The sequence below is a fragment of the Salmo trutta genome, chromosome 5 (genome assembly GCF_901001165.1).
Source record: "Salmo trutta chromosome 5, fSalTru1.1, whole genome shotgun sequence".
Classification (NCBI taxonomy): Eukaryota; Metazoa; Chordata; class Actinopteri; order Salmoniformes; family Salmonidae; genus Salmo; species Salmo trutta.
Window position 1 is genome coordinate 57,412,139 of NC_042961.1, and position 13,818 is coordinate 57,425,956.

Consider the following 13,818-nt stretch of genomic DNA (forward strand, 5'->3'; position numbering starts at 1 on the left):
CTTGTCATATGTTGTATTTGTTCCATTTATGACTGTTTTACTGTATACCTCTGTGTGCTATGTAGGCCTACTGTATGGGAGAGAGCTCCAACGAAGAATTCCAATGTATTACTTGTAATACTTGCAAATGGAAAATATACTACTTGAATAAACTTATTTCATAAACTCCTTGAATAAGTGTAGAATTTTTTGGATTTGAGTTTGGAACTGTCAGATAATTTCTGTACCAGAGAAATATAACGATAGTATAATGTATATAATGATATTGTGTAAATATGATGATATTTAAGAAAAGGGAACAGAGGACACAGGGACATGGTTGTGGTAGTTGTATTAGTCTGCTGGTTTGACGATGAAAAAGCGGGTTGCCTCCATCTAGAATCTGTAGTCCGACTAGAATCTGTAGTCCGACTAGAATCTGTAGTCCGACTAGAATCTGTAGTCCGACTAGAATCTGTAGTGTTGACGGTCAGGAGACCTGGGCTGTGAAGGTATCCCGGAACTCCAATTTCTGGCCCGGTCCACGAAAAAAACGACGTTAATTAACTACATTATTTACGTTATATTTGTGAAACTTATTAGTGTGTAATGTAATGTTCTTATAAGAAAATAAAAAATATTGCATCCAGAACTCTTGAACAAAAACAGCAGCATTATAAACCTCGGTAAGGGGAGGAGCAGTCCATTTTCAGATAAGGGGGATGAGTCACCATCTTCCCTAAAGTGAGTTCTTCCCTGAAGTGAGTTCTTCCCTGAAGTGAGTTCTTCCCTAAAGTGAGTTCTTCCCTGAAGTGAGATTTCTGTATGAGCATAAAAGAGCTGCCAACCGCCAAGAACAACAAAATTCCCGGAAACCAAATTGAGGACGTGAGCACTGCCAGAGAGAACTGTGTCGATTATGAAGGGGGGACGAGTCATCACCTTTTTCCTGTTTGCACTTGTTGCTAAATACTGCTTGTCTGATCACATAACAGTGATGTTGAATGAGAGGATCATACTTCCCTTCTCTGGATCATGTCATGGGGGTGTCATGGAGTGGAGGCATTGTCAGGGTGCTGCAGGGAGCTTCTGTAACAAGACAGTTTCTACATTTGACGGAAATAATTTAATCCCAGGAGAGGGTTATGAGAACAGGGTTCAACTCCAGAATGGAAACCTCTCTCTCACCATCTCCTCAGCTGAGTACAATGACAAGGGGTGGTATGAGTGTGTCTGCAACAACAACTTTTTACACGGTGTAAAACTAGAAGTCTTGGTAGAAGTCACTGAAATATCTTTCCATGTTGGAGGTAATGTCACACTTCACTTCCATGGCTCAACTAGAACATGGATAAAGGACAGTGAGATAAATATCCAATTTTTTAAAGATGGACAGAATGTGTTTACCATCAGTGGAGGGTACATAACCTATGGCTCTGGGTATCAGGACAGGGTATCTGTGTCCATGGATGGTTACCGAAAGGGAGATATTTCCTGCATCCTCACCAACCTACGCCGTTCTGATCAGGGGACATACTGGTGCTTCTTCGGCCCTGACCACCAGATAGGAAATCCAGGAGCTGTCGCTCTCACTGTCACTCCCAAAAAGAAGCACTGCGACGACACAGGAAGGCCAACAATGGTGGTGTTGGTGGTGGTGGTGGTGGTGATCATCCTTGCTGCTGTTGTTTTCTATTTTCTTGGAGGTAGATTGAAAGAAACAATGGCTGCGTGGTTTAAAGGGAATTGTTTGAGATCTCAGTTCAGTCCCTGTCCAGAAGGTGAACAGGGTGGGGAGCATCTCTCTGTCACCATAAGTGAAAGTAAATCAGAGACAGAAGAAGACAGGACTGGGACAAGGCCATGTTTTGTTCCCGTTGCACCTGCCTGTATCATCAGAGCCCTGTCAGAACCTCCCTCTACTACAGGCCTTGTTACCAAGGCTACTGATGGACCTCCCTCTACCCCAGGCCTGGATACCAATGCTTGATGGGCATCCCTCTACCCCAGGCCTTGTTACCAAGGCTACTGATGGACCTCCTTCTAATGTCTATTCCAGGATTGTTTACTGTCTCCAATTTGTTTAATAAAATGTTGAACTTAAACTTTTTTGTCGTTCACAATGTATTTTGTACATTGTCAATACATTTTCCACATCAAATGATGGATACATACTTCAAATGTCATTCCTCAAGATACAGACACAAAACTTCGGAATCAATCGTTAAACTACATAGTTTACTATGTGTGATGATGGATACTGTATACTTCTGTGTGCTGTGTAGGTCTACTATGATGGATACTGTACACCTCTGTGTGCTGTGTAGGTCTACTATGATGGATACTGTATACCTCTGTGTGCTGTGTAGGTCTACTATGATGGATACTGTATACCTCTGTGTGCTGTGTAGGTCTACTATGATGGATACTGTATACCACCGTGTGCTGTATAGGTCTACTATGATGGATACTGTCTACCTCTGTGTGCTGTGTAGGTCTACTATGATGGATACTGTATACCTCTGTGTGCTGTGTAGGTCGACTATGATGGATACTGTATACCTCTGTGTGCTGTGTAGGTCTACTATGATGGATACTGTATAGCTCTGTGTGTTGTGTAGGTCTACGATGATGAATACTGTATACCTCTGTGTGCTGTGTAGGTCTACTATGATGGATACTGTACCTCTGTGTCCTGTGTAGGTCTACTATGATGGATACTGTACCTCTGTGTGCTGTGTAGGTCTACTATGATGGATACTGTATAGCTCTGTGTGCTGTGTAGGTCTACTATGATGCATACTGTATACCTCTTTGTGCTGTGTAGGTCGACTATGATGGATACTGTATACCTCTGTGTGCTGTGTAGGTCTACTATGATGGATACTGTATACCTCTGTGTGCTGTGTAGGTCTACTGTGATGGATACTGGATAGCTCTGTGTGCTATGTAGGTCTACTGTGATGCATACTGTATACCTCTTTGTGCTGTGTAGGTCTACTGTGATGGATACTGGATAGCTCTGTGTGCTGTGTAGGTCTACTATGATGGATACTGTATACCTCTGTGTGCTGTGTAGGTCTACTGTGATGCATACTGTATACCTCTGTGTGCTGTGTAGGTCTACTATATGGGAGAGAGCTCCAACAACTTATTCCAATGTATTACTTTTAAAGAGAAGTGTTCAAGATCTCAGTTCAGTCCCTGTCCAGAAGCTGAACAGGGTGGGGAGCATCTCTCCGTCACCATAAGTGAAAGTAAATCAGAGACAGAAGAAGACAGGACTGGGACAAGGACATGTTGTGTCCCCTTTGCACCTGCTTGTATAATCAGAGATCGGTTAGAACCTCCCTCTACCCTAGGCCTTGTTACCAAGGCTACTGATGGACCTCCCTCTACCCCAGGCCTTGTTACCAAGGCTACTGATAGACCTCCCTCTAACCCAGGCCTTGTTAACAAAGCTACTGAAGGACCTGGTGGCGCGCAGGCAAAACAAACGTGTGGCTTAGAGCTGGAGGGGATGCCCTTGTTAGACACGTCCCCTGGTGGCGCGCAGGTAAAACAAACGTATGGCTTAGAGCCGGAGGGGATGCCCTTGTTAGACACGTCCCCTGGTGGCGCGCAGGCAAAACAAACGTGTGTCTTAGAGCTGGAGGGGATGCCCTTGTTAGACACGTCCACTGACCCTGGTGGCGCGCAGGTAAAACAAACGTGTGGCTTAGAGCCGGTGGGGATGCCCTTATTAGACACGTCCCCTTCTACCTGGTGGCACGCAGGTAAAACAAACGTCTGGCTTAGAGCCGGTGGGGATGCCCTTGTTAGACACGTCCACTGACCCTGGTGGCGCGCAGGTAAAACGAAAGTCTGGCTTAGAGCCGGAGGGGATGCCCTTGTTAGACACGTCCCCGACCCTGATGGCGCGCAGGAAAAAAAACCGTGTGGCTTAGAGCCGGAGGGGATGCCCTTGTTAGACACGTCCCCCGACCCTGGTGGCGCGCAGGTAGAACAAACATGTGGCTTAGAGCCGGAGGGGATGCCCTTGTTAGACACGTCCCCTGACCCTGGTGGTGCGCAGGTAGAACAAACGTGTGGCTTAGAGCCAGAGGGGATGCCCTTGTTAGACACGTCCCCTGACCCTGGTGGCGCGCAGGTAAAACAAACGTGTGGCTTAGAGCCGGAGGGGATGCCCTTGTTAGACACGTCCCCTTCTCCCTGGTGGCGCGCAGGTAAAACAAACGTGTGGCTTAGAGCCGGAGGGGATGCCCTTGTTAGACACGTCCCCTTCTCCCTGGTGGCGCGCAGGTAAAACAAACGTGTGGCTTAGAGCTGGAGGGGATGCCCTTGTTAGACACGTCCCCTTCTCCCTGGTGGCGCGCAGGTAAAACAAACGTGTGGCTTAGAGCCGGAGGGGATGCCCTTGTTAGACACGTCCCCTGACCCTGGTGGCGCGCAGGTAAAACAAACGTCTGGCTTAGAGCCGGAGGGGATGCCCTTGTTAGACACGTCCCCGACCCTGGTGGTGCGCAGGTAAAACAAACTTGTGGCTTAGAGCCGGTGGGGATGCCCTTGTTAGACACGTACCCTTCTCCCTGGTGGCGCGCAGCTAAAACAAACGTGTGGCTTAGAGCCGGAGGGGATGCCCTTGTTAGACACGTCCCCTTCTCCCTGGTGGCGCACAGGCAAAACAAACGTGTGGCTTAGAGCTGGAGGGGATGCCCTTGTTAGACACGTCCCCTGACCCTGGTGGCGCGCAGGTAAAACAAACGTGTGGCTTAGAGCCGGAGGGGATGCCCTTGTTAGACACGTCCCCTTCTCCCTGGTGGCGCGCAGGCAAAACAAACGTGTGGCTTAGAGCTGGAGGGGATGCCCTTGTTAGACACGTCCCCCGACCCTGGTGACGCGCAGGTAAAACAAACGTGTGGCTTAGAGCCGGAGGGGATGCCCTTGTTAGACACGTCCCCTTCTCCCTGGTGGCGCGCAGGTAAAACAAACGTCTGGCTTAGAGCCGGTGGGGATGCCCTTGTTAGACATGTCCCCGACCCTGGTGGCGCGCAGGTAAAACAAACGTCTGGCTTAGAGCCGGTGGGGATGCCCTTGTTAGACACGTCCCCTGACCCTGGTGGCGCGCAGGTAAAACAAACGTGTGGCTTAGAGCCGGAGGGGATGCCCTTGTTAGACACGTCCCCTGACCCTGGTGGCGCGCAGGTAAAACAAACGTGTGGCTTAGAGCCAGAGGGGATGCCCTTGTTAGACACGTCCCCTTCTCCCTGGTGGCGCGCAGGTAAAACAAACGTGTGGCTTAGAGCCGGAGGGGATGCCCTTGTTAGACACGTCCCCTTCTCCCTGGTGGCGCACAGGCAAAACAAACGTGTGGCTTAGAGCCGGAGGGGATGCCCTTGTTAGACCCTGACCCTGGTGGTGCGCAGGTAAAACAAACGTGTGGCTTAGAGCCGGAGGGGATGCCCTTGTTAGACACGTCCCCTTCTCCCTGGTGGCGCGCAGGTAAAACAAACGTGTGGCTTAGAGCCGGAGGGGATGCCCTTGTTAGACACGTCCCCTTCTCCCTGGTGGCGCGCAGGTAAAACAAACGTGTGGCTTAGAGCCGGAGGGGATGCCCTTGTTAGACACGTCCCCTTCTCCCTGGTGGTGCGCAGGTAAAACAAACGTGTGGCTTAGAGCCAGAGGGGATGCCCTTGTTAGACACGTCCCATTCTCCCTGGTGGCGCGCAGGTAAAACGAACGTCTGGCTTAGAGCCGGAGGGGATGCCCTTGTTAGACACGTCCCCCGACCCTGGTGGCGCGCAGGTAAAACAAACGTGTGGCTTAGAGCCGGAGGGGATGCCCTTGTTAGACACGTCCCCCGACCCTGGTGGCGCGCAGGTAAAACAAACGTGTGGCTTAGAGCCGGAGGGGATGCCCTTGTTAGACACGTCACCTTCTACCTGGTGGCACGAAGGTAAAACAAACGTGTGGCTTAGAGCCGGTGGTGATGCCCTTGTTAGACACGTCACCTTCTACCTGGTGGCACGAAGGTAAAACAAACGTGTGGCTTAGAGCCGGAGGGGATGCCCTTGTTAGACACGTCCCCTGACCCTGGTGGCGCGCAGGTAAAACAAACGTGTGGCTTAGAGCCGGTGTGGATGCCCTTGTTAGACATGTCCCCGACCCTGGTGGCGCGCAGGTAAAACAAACGTCTGGCTTAGAGCCGGAGGGGATGCCCTTGTTAGAAACGACCCCTGACCCTGGTGGCGCACAGGTAAAACAAACGTGTGGCTTAGAGCCGGTGGGGATGCCCTTGTTAGAAACGACCCCTGACCCTGGTGGCGCACAGGTAAAACAAACGTGTGGCTTAGAGCCGGTGGGGATGCCCTTGTTAGAAACGACCCCTGACCCTGGTGTCGCGCAGGTAAAACAAACGTGTGGCTTAGAGCCGGAGGGGATGCCCTTGTTAGACACGTCCCCTGGTGGCGCGCAGGTAAAATAAACTTGTGGCTTAGAGCCGGAGGGGATGCCCTTGTTAGAAACGTCCCCTGGTGGCGCGCAGGTAAAATAAACTTGTGGCTTAGAGCCGGTGGGGATGCCCTTGTTAGAAACGTCCCCTGTCCCTGGTGGCGCGCAGGTAAAACAAACGTGTGGCTTAGAGCCGGAGGGGATGCCCTTGTTAGAAACGTCCCCTGGTGGCGCGCAGGTAAAATAAACTTGTGGCTTAGAGCCGGTGGGGATGCCCTTGTTAGAAACGTCCCCTGGTGGCGCGCAGGTAAAATAAACTTGTGGCTTAGAGCCGGTGGGGATGCCCTTGTTAGAAACGTCCCCTGTCCCTGGTCGCGCGCAGGTAAAACAAACGTGTGGCTTAGAGCCGGAGGGGATGCCCTTGTTAGAAACGTCCCCTGGTGGCGCGCAGGTAAAATAAACTTGTGGCTTAGAGCCGGTGGGGATGCCCTTGTTAGAAACGTCCCCTGTCCCTGGTCGTGCGCAGGTAAAACAAACGTGTGGCTTAGAGCCGGAGGGGATGCCCTTGTTAGACACATCCTCCGACCCTGGTGGCGCGCAGGTAAAACAAACGTGTGGCTAAGAGCCGGAGGGGATGCCCTTGTTAGACACGTCCCCTGACCCTGGTGGCGCGCAGGTAAAACAAACGTGTGGCTTAGAGCCGGTGGTGATGCCCTTGTTAGACACGTCACCTTCTACCTGGTGGCACGAAGGTAAAACAAACGTGTGGCTTAGAGCCGGAGGGGATGCCCTTGTTAGACACGTCCCCTGACCCTGGTGGCGCGCAGGTAAAACAAACGTGTGGCTTAGAGCCGGTGTGGATGCCCTTGTTAGACATGTCCCCGACCCTGGTGGCGCGCAGGTAAAACAAACGTCTGGCTTAGAGCCGGAGGGGATGCCCTTGTTAGAAACGATCCCTGACCCTGGTGGCGCACAGGTAAAACAAACGTGTGGCTTAGAGCCGGTGGGGATGCCCTTGTTAGAAACGACCCCTGACCCTGGTGGCGCACAGGTAAAACAAACGTGTGGCTTAGAGCCGGTGGGGATGCCCTTGTTAGAAACGACCCCTGACCCTGGTGTCGCGCAGGTAAAACAAACGTGTGGCTTAGAGCCGGAGGGGATGCCCTTGTTAGACACGTCCCCTGGTGGCGCGCAGGTAAAATAAACTTGTGGCTTAGAGCCGGAGGGGATGCCCTTGTTAGAAACGTCCCCTGGTGGCGCGCAGGTAAAATAAACTTGTGGCTTAGAGCCGGTGGGGATGCCCTTGTTAGAAACGTCCCCTGTCCCTGGTCGCGCGCAGGTAAAACAAACGTGTGGCTTAGAGCCGGAGGGGATGCCCTTGTTAGAAACGTCCCCTGGTGGCGCGCAGGTAAAATAAACTTGTGGCTTAGAGCCGGTGGGGATGCCCTTGTTAGAAACGTCCCCTGGTGGCGCGCAGGTAAAATAAACTTGTGGCTTAGAGCCGGTGGGGATGCCCTTGTTAGAAACGTCCCCTGTCCCTGGTCGCGCGCAGGTAAAACAAACGTGTGGCTTAGAGCCGGAGGGGATGCCCTTGTTAGACACGTCCCCTGGTGGCGCGCAGGTAAAATAAACTTGTGGCTTAGAGCCGGTGGGGATGCCCTTGTTAGAAACGTCCCCTGTCCCTGGTCGCGCGCAGGTAAAACAAACGTGTGGCTTAGAGCCGGAGGGGATGCCCTTGTTAGACACATCCTCCGACCCTGGTGGCGCGCAGGTAAAACAAACGTGTGGCTAAGAGCCGGAGGGGATGCCCTTGTTAGACACGTCCCCTGACCCTGGTGGCGCGCAGGTAAAACAAACGTGTGGCTTAGAGCCGGAGGGGATGCCCTTGTTAGACACGTCCCCTGGTGGCGCGCAGGTTAAACGATGTGTAAAATGTATGTGTCCTCGTTCAGATCAGAGTGAAAGGAATTCAGTGGGTTGGGGACTTCAGAGTAGAGAGAGACACGCTGCTGCTTGTTCCTGAGAGGATGACTTTTCTTGGTGTTTGATCTACGGAGAGACAGCAGAATGTTCCATTTATTCTATGGTTCTTTCTTTCCCTTGTTATTTCTGCCACCATGTCATGATCCAGAACAGGGGGTGTAACCGGGTCATTCAACATCACTGTTATGTTGATAAGAAATACATGTTATTTTTTTATTTATTATATTTTATTTTTATTTAACCTTTTAACTAGGCTAGTGAGTTAAGAAAATATTATTATTTACAATGACGGCCTACCAAAAGGCAAAAGGACTCCTGTGGAGATGGGGTCTAGGATTAAAACCAGAGAACCAGAAGAACTGCTGAGTGCCTCTACTGCAGCCCAGCCTATTGAATTGGTACGAGGTCGCCTACATTGCATCAACCAATAGTTGTGTTCCAGGTCAGGTGGTACCGGTCAGGTCAGGAGGAGAAGGTTGGACTTTGAGCATATTGTGAGCACCCTGCCATTTAAGCCACAGAGCAGCTCTGCTATCTGGGGTGTAGCTCGTTTAGGCTTGGTGGATGAGTCTTTCACTTCCTCAGTGTCAGAAGGCCGCCCCAACTAAGCGTACTGTGCATCCTTCCGGACTAGACACACTGCGCCACCTCCTCCAGTGCCAGCACTCCGCTGCCGCCCCAACTACGCGCTCTACACTACACCCACAGTACCAGCACTCCGCTGTCACCCCAACTACGCGCTCTACACTACACCCACAGTACCAGCACTCCGCTGTCACCCCAACTACGCGCTCTACACTACACCCACAGTACCAGCACTCCGCTGTCACCCCAACTACGCGCTCTACACTACACCCACAGTACCAGCACTCCGCTGCCACCCCAACTACGCGCTCTACACTACACCCACAGTACCAGCACTCCGCTGCCACCCCAACTACGCGCTCTACACTACACCCACAGTACCAGCACTCCGCTGCCACCCCAACTACACGCTCTACACTACACCCACAGTACCAGCACTCCACCCCAACTACGCGCTCTACACTACACCCACAGTACCAGCACTCCGCTGCCACCCCAACTACGCGCAATGTGCTTCCAGCGCGACTACACACACTGCGCAACGAGCGCCACCTCTACTACCTGCACTCCGCGGCGACAGGCATCTGATTTGTTGACACTCTATCCTTTTCACCCAGACTTACCCCGCTACTAGTTAGAAACGCGTAATGTTGTAAGGACAGATGGAGGAGAGCCAGTGAGCCTGTTTTCCCCCTGTTCTCTGAACGGACCAGTCTCTCACCATCTCTCTTTCTCTTTAGTCTATGGACCGTCAGATATTGAGTAAAGGGAATATTCTGTACGGCTATCACTCTGTGGATCCAAGACATCTCTGTACTCTCTACTCTCTCCTCCGCTACCAGCATGACTTCCACACTTCATCGGTTTCTCTCTCTACTCTGCCACCGCTGCCATCCAGAGGGAGGTACAGGACAGTCGGGCAGGCTGACTGTGTGGAGGAAGTACAGCAGGACCTCCACTACCAGGACCAAGAATACCTTTTATCTGACTGCTGTTTTTAACTCTTTAACATTTATGACTGTAGTGGTATTATAATCTTACCACTCTGCTCTTTTAGTTGTTGTTCTATTTATATTTATTTATATTCTATTTGTGACTGTTTTACTGTTTACATGTACGTGCTACTGTATGAGCGAGATCTCCAACGAATTATTCCAATATATGAATTACTGTTCATACTTGTAAATGGCAAATATCGTACTTGAAAAATTTGTAAGAAACTACTTGAATAAACTTAAAAGAACTGTCAGATCATTTTTGAGGAATATAATGGTATAATGTATAACATTATAGAGTAGGCAGTGATATTATGATTTATGAGAAAAGGACACTGAGCACATGGTTGATATGGGTAATGGGGGTAGGATTAGTCTGCTGGTTTGACGCTGAAAATGGTTTGATTTCTACTGGCAGTTGTAGTGTTGCTGGACGGGAGAATAACGTCTGGGCTGTGGTATCTTCAGTCTTTATTCTGTTATGAAACTGACTGTCCTCTGCATTGTCAGTGTCTCGGTTCTGACAAGACTCTCGACTCCACAGTGCTCTAGTAGTCTACAGTCGTCTCTCTATATCTACAATAACACTCATTAGGTAGGCTATCTGAGTGAACTGGGGTTCGAAATGGACAGTCAAGTCAGTCACTATAAAATAAATCTGTTTTAGAAAATAGTAGACACAAAGTTATCTAACCAGGACCAAGCATACTACTACACTACAGCCTTCACATGCCAAGCTACCGCTGCCTCTCTACCACTGAATAAGGCCAAGCTACTACTATATTACTTTACCAGTTACATTTACACGTCCAAGAACAAAGTTAATTACCTACATTCATTTAGGTTATATTTGTGTATTAGTGTCTAGTATTAGTGTCTAATGTAACGTATGTAACGTTCTTACAAATGTTGCTTCTAAACCTCGGTAAGGGGAGGAGCAGTCCATTCTCGGGTAACGTTAAGGAGGAGGAGTCTAGAGGCGGAGCCATCATTTAAGGGGGAGGAGTCACCATCTTACCCATTTATAACGAAGCTGTTTGCTGAGAAAGGACATTTATAACTAACATATTTGCTGAGAAAGGAAGCGACAAGGAAGCTGCCAACACTAACAAAGTAGCCTGATGCCAGATTGAGTGCTTGAGCATTGCCAAGGAGACCTGCCTTGGCCCCCGAACCCCAGCCTCCAACAGACAGCCCGGACTCCTGGACTCCAACAGCCTTCCCCGAACCCCAGCCTCCAACAGACAGCCCGGACTCCTGGACTCCAACAGCCTTCCCCGAACCCCAGCCTCCAACAGACAGCCCGGACTCCTGGACTCCAACAGCCTTCCCCGAACCCCAGCCTCCAACAGACAGCCCGGACTCCAACAGCCTTCCCCGGACTCCAACTTCCAGCCCGGCCCACCGAACCCCAACTTCCAGCATTGCTCACCGCTGTCCAGCATTCTACGATGAATTGTTTATTGAAGACCTTTTTTATCGCTTTTTCACACCATGTGTTTTTCTACGTTGTGGAATCCTCCGTACTTCCTACAATTACAGTTGTTTTGAATGAGACTGTCACACTCCCCTTCTCTGGATCATTTGGTGGTATTATTGAATGGAAGCATCGCTATGAGAGTAAATCAGCAGGTGTTACACACACCACGGTCGCTACACTGTACCAAAAAGATTTCACACCAGGAGTGGGCTTTGAGAACAGAGTTAAACACAGGGATGGAGACCTCTATCTCAACATCACCTCTGTTGTATTTAATGATATGGGGTGGTTTGAGTGTCACTGTGGTAAGACTCAAGATGTAAAGGTTGTAGTTTTAGTCTCCATTGTTGTAGGTAAACCTGCTTACATTGGATCTAATTTTCAACTCAACTTCTATATCTTAACTAATAAACAAACTCCTGACAGTGAGGTAAACATCTACTGCAAAAAGGATGGACAGACTGCTCTGAATGTCACAGCAGGGAATATAATCTATGGCCCTCGGTTTGAGAACTGGGATTCTGGGTCCAACGATGATTACAGACAGGGACACATTTCCCTCCCCCTCACTGACCTACGCCGTTCTGATCAGGGGACATACCTGTGTTTCTTCGGCCCTGACAAACAGAGAGGAAATCCAGAAGCTGTCACTCTCACTGTCACTCCCAAAGAGAAGCACTGCGACGACACAGGAAGGCCAACAATGGTGGTGTTAGTGGTGGTGGTGGTGGTGGTGGTGGTGGTGGTGGTTGTTTTGGTGTTCATCCTAGCTGCTGTTGTTTTCTATTTTCTTGGAGGTAAATATAATGAAACAAGGCCTGCGTGGTTTAAAGGGAATTGTTTGAGATCTCAGTTCAGTCCCTGTCCATCTCTCTGTCACCATAAGTGAAAGTGAATCAGAGACAGAAAATGACAGGACTGGGACAAGGGCATGTTTTGTCCCCTTTGCACCTGCCTGTATCATCAGAGCCCTGTCAGAAACTCCCTCTACCACAGGCCTTGTTACCAATGGTACTGATGGACCTCCCTCTACCCCAGGCCTTGTTACCAAGTCTACTGATGGACCTCCCTCTACCCCAGGCCTTGTTACCAATGGTACTGATGGACCTCCCTCTACCCCAGGCCTTGTTACCAAGGCTACTGATGGACCTCCCTCTACCCCAGGCCTTGTTACCAATGGTACTAATTTACCTCCCTCTACCCCCAGCCTTGTTACCAAGGCTACTGATGAACCTCCTAATGTCTATTTCAGGAGTGTTTACTGTCTCCAATTTGTTTAATAAAATGTTGAACTTAAACTTTTTGGTAGTTCTGAATGTATTTTGTAATTTATAAATGCATTTTCATTACATTTACATTTTGAGTCATTTAGCAGACGCTCTTATCTAGAGCGACTTACAGTAGTGAAAGCATACATTTCATACATTTGTTTAAAAAAAAAAATTGTACTGGCCTTCTGCGCCTGACTTCCCAGCAGCCAGTTACGCACTCCATTGTATTGTGGGGATTGACAAAAACATGATTTTAGACCATGCTCATGGAAAACTTTAAAATGTATTTCAAATTTCTCACATACAAATACTTTCTGTCTCCTACCATCTGTCCATCTAGCGCTGTACTAATTGCATTGTGGACATTTCCTAAAACATGATTTTAGACCATGCTCAAAGAACACCGTTTAAAAATATATTTCACACTTGTAACACACAAATGGTACAAACTGTCTGTTGTATTTCAGTTTGTATCCACACACCAGTTCTAGCCTGATTAGTGTTTGAGACATTCTCATATGAAGTGTAGATGAAACAAACTTGACTTATTAAAGTGTGAAAACAGTAAGAACTGGGGAGAACAGTCCAAGACTAAGGCCCTGATCCAAGCTGAGGCCCTGATCCAAGCTGAGGCCCTGATCCAAGCTGAGGCCCTGATCCAAGCTGAGGCCCTGATCCAAGCTGAGGCCCTGGTCCAAGCTGAGGCCCTGATCCAAGCTGAGGCCCTGATCCAAGATGAGGCCCTGATCCAAGCTCAGGCCCTGATCCAAGCTGAGGCCCTGGGCCCTAAATCAGGGTTGTCAAACTCATTCCATGGAGGACTGAGTGTCCAATTTGTGTCCAATGAAGACCTAGACAACCAGGTGAGGGGAGTTGCTAACTAATCAATGACCTTAACTGATTAATAAAGTACAGGGGAGGGGTGAAAACCTGCAGACACTCTGCCCTCCATGGAATGAGTTTGACACATGTTCACTATATTCTCAGATGGCAGGGATGCAAGCAGTGATGTTTAACCCCTGGCTCATCAGTCCATGCAGAGGGAGATGGTAACCGATATGTCCCTCCACTACAC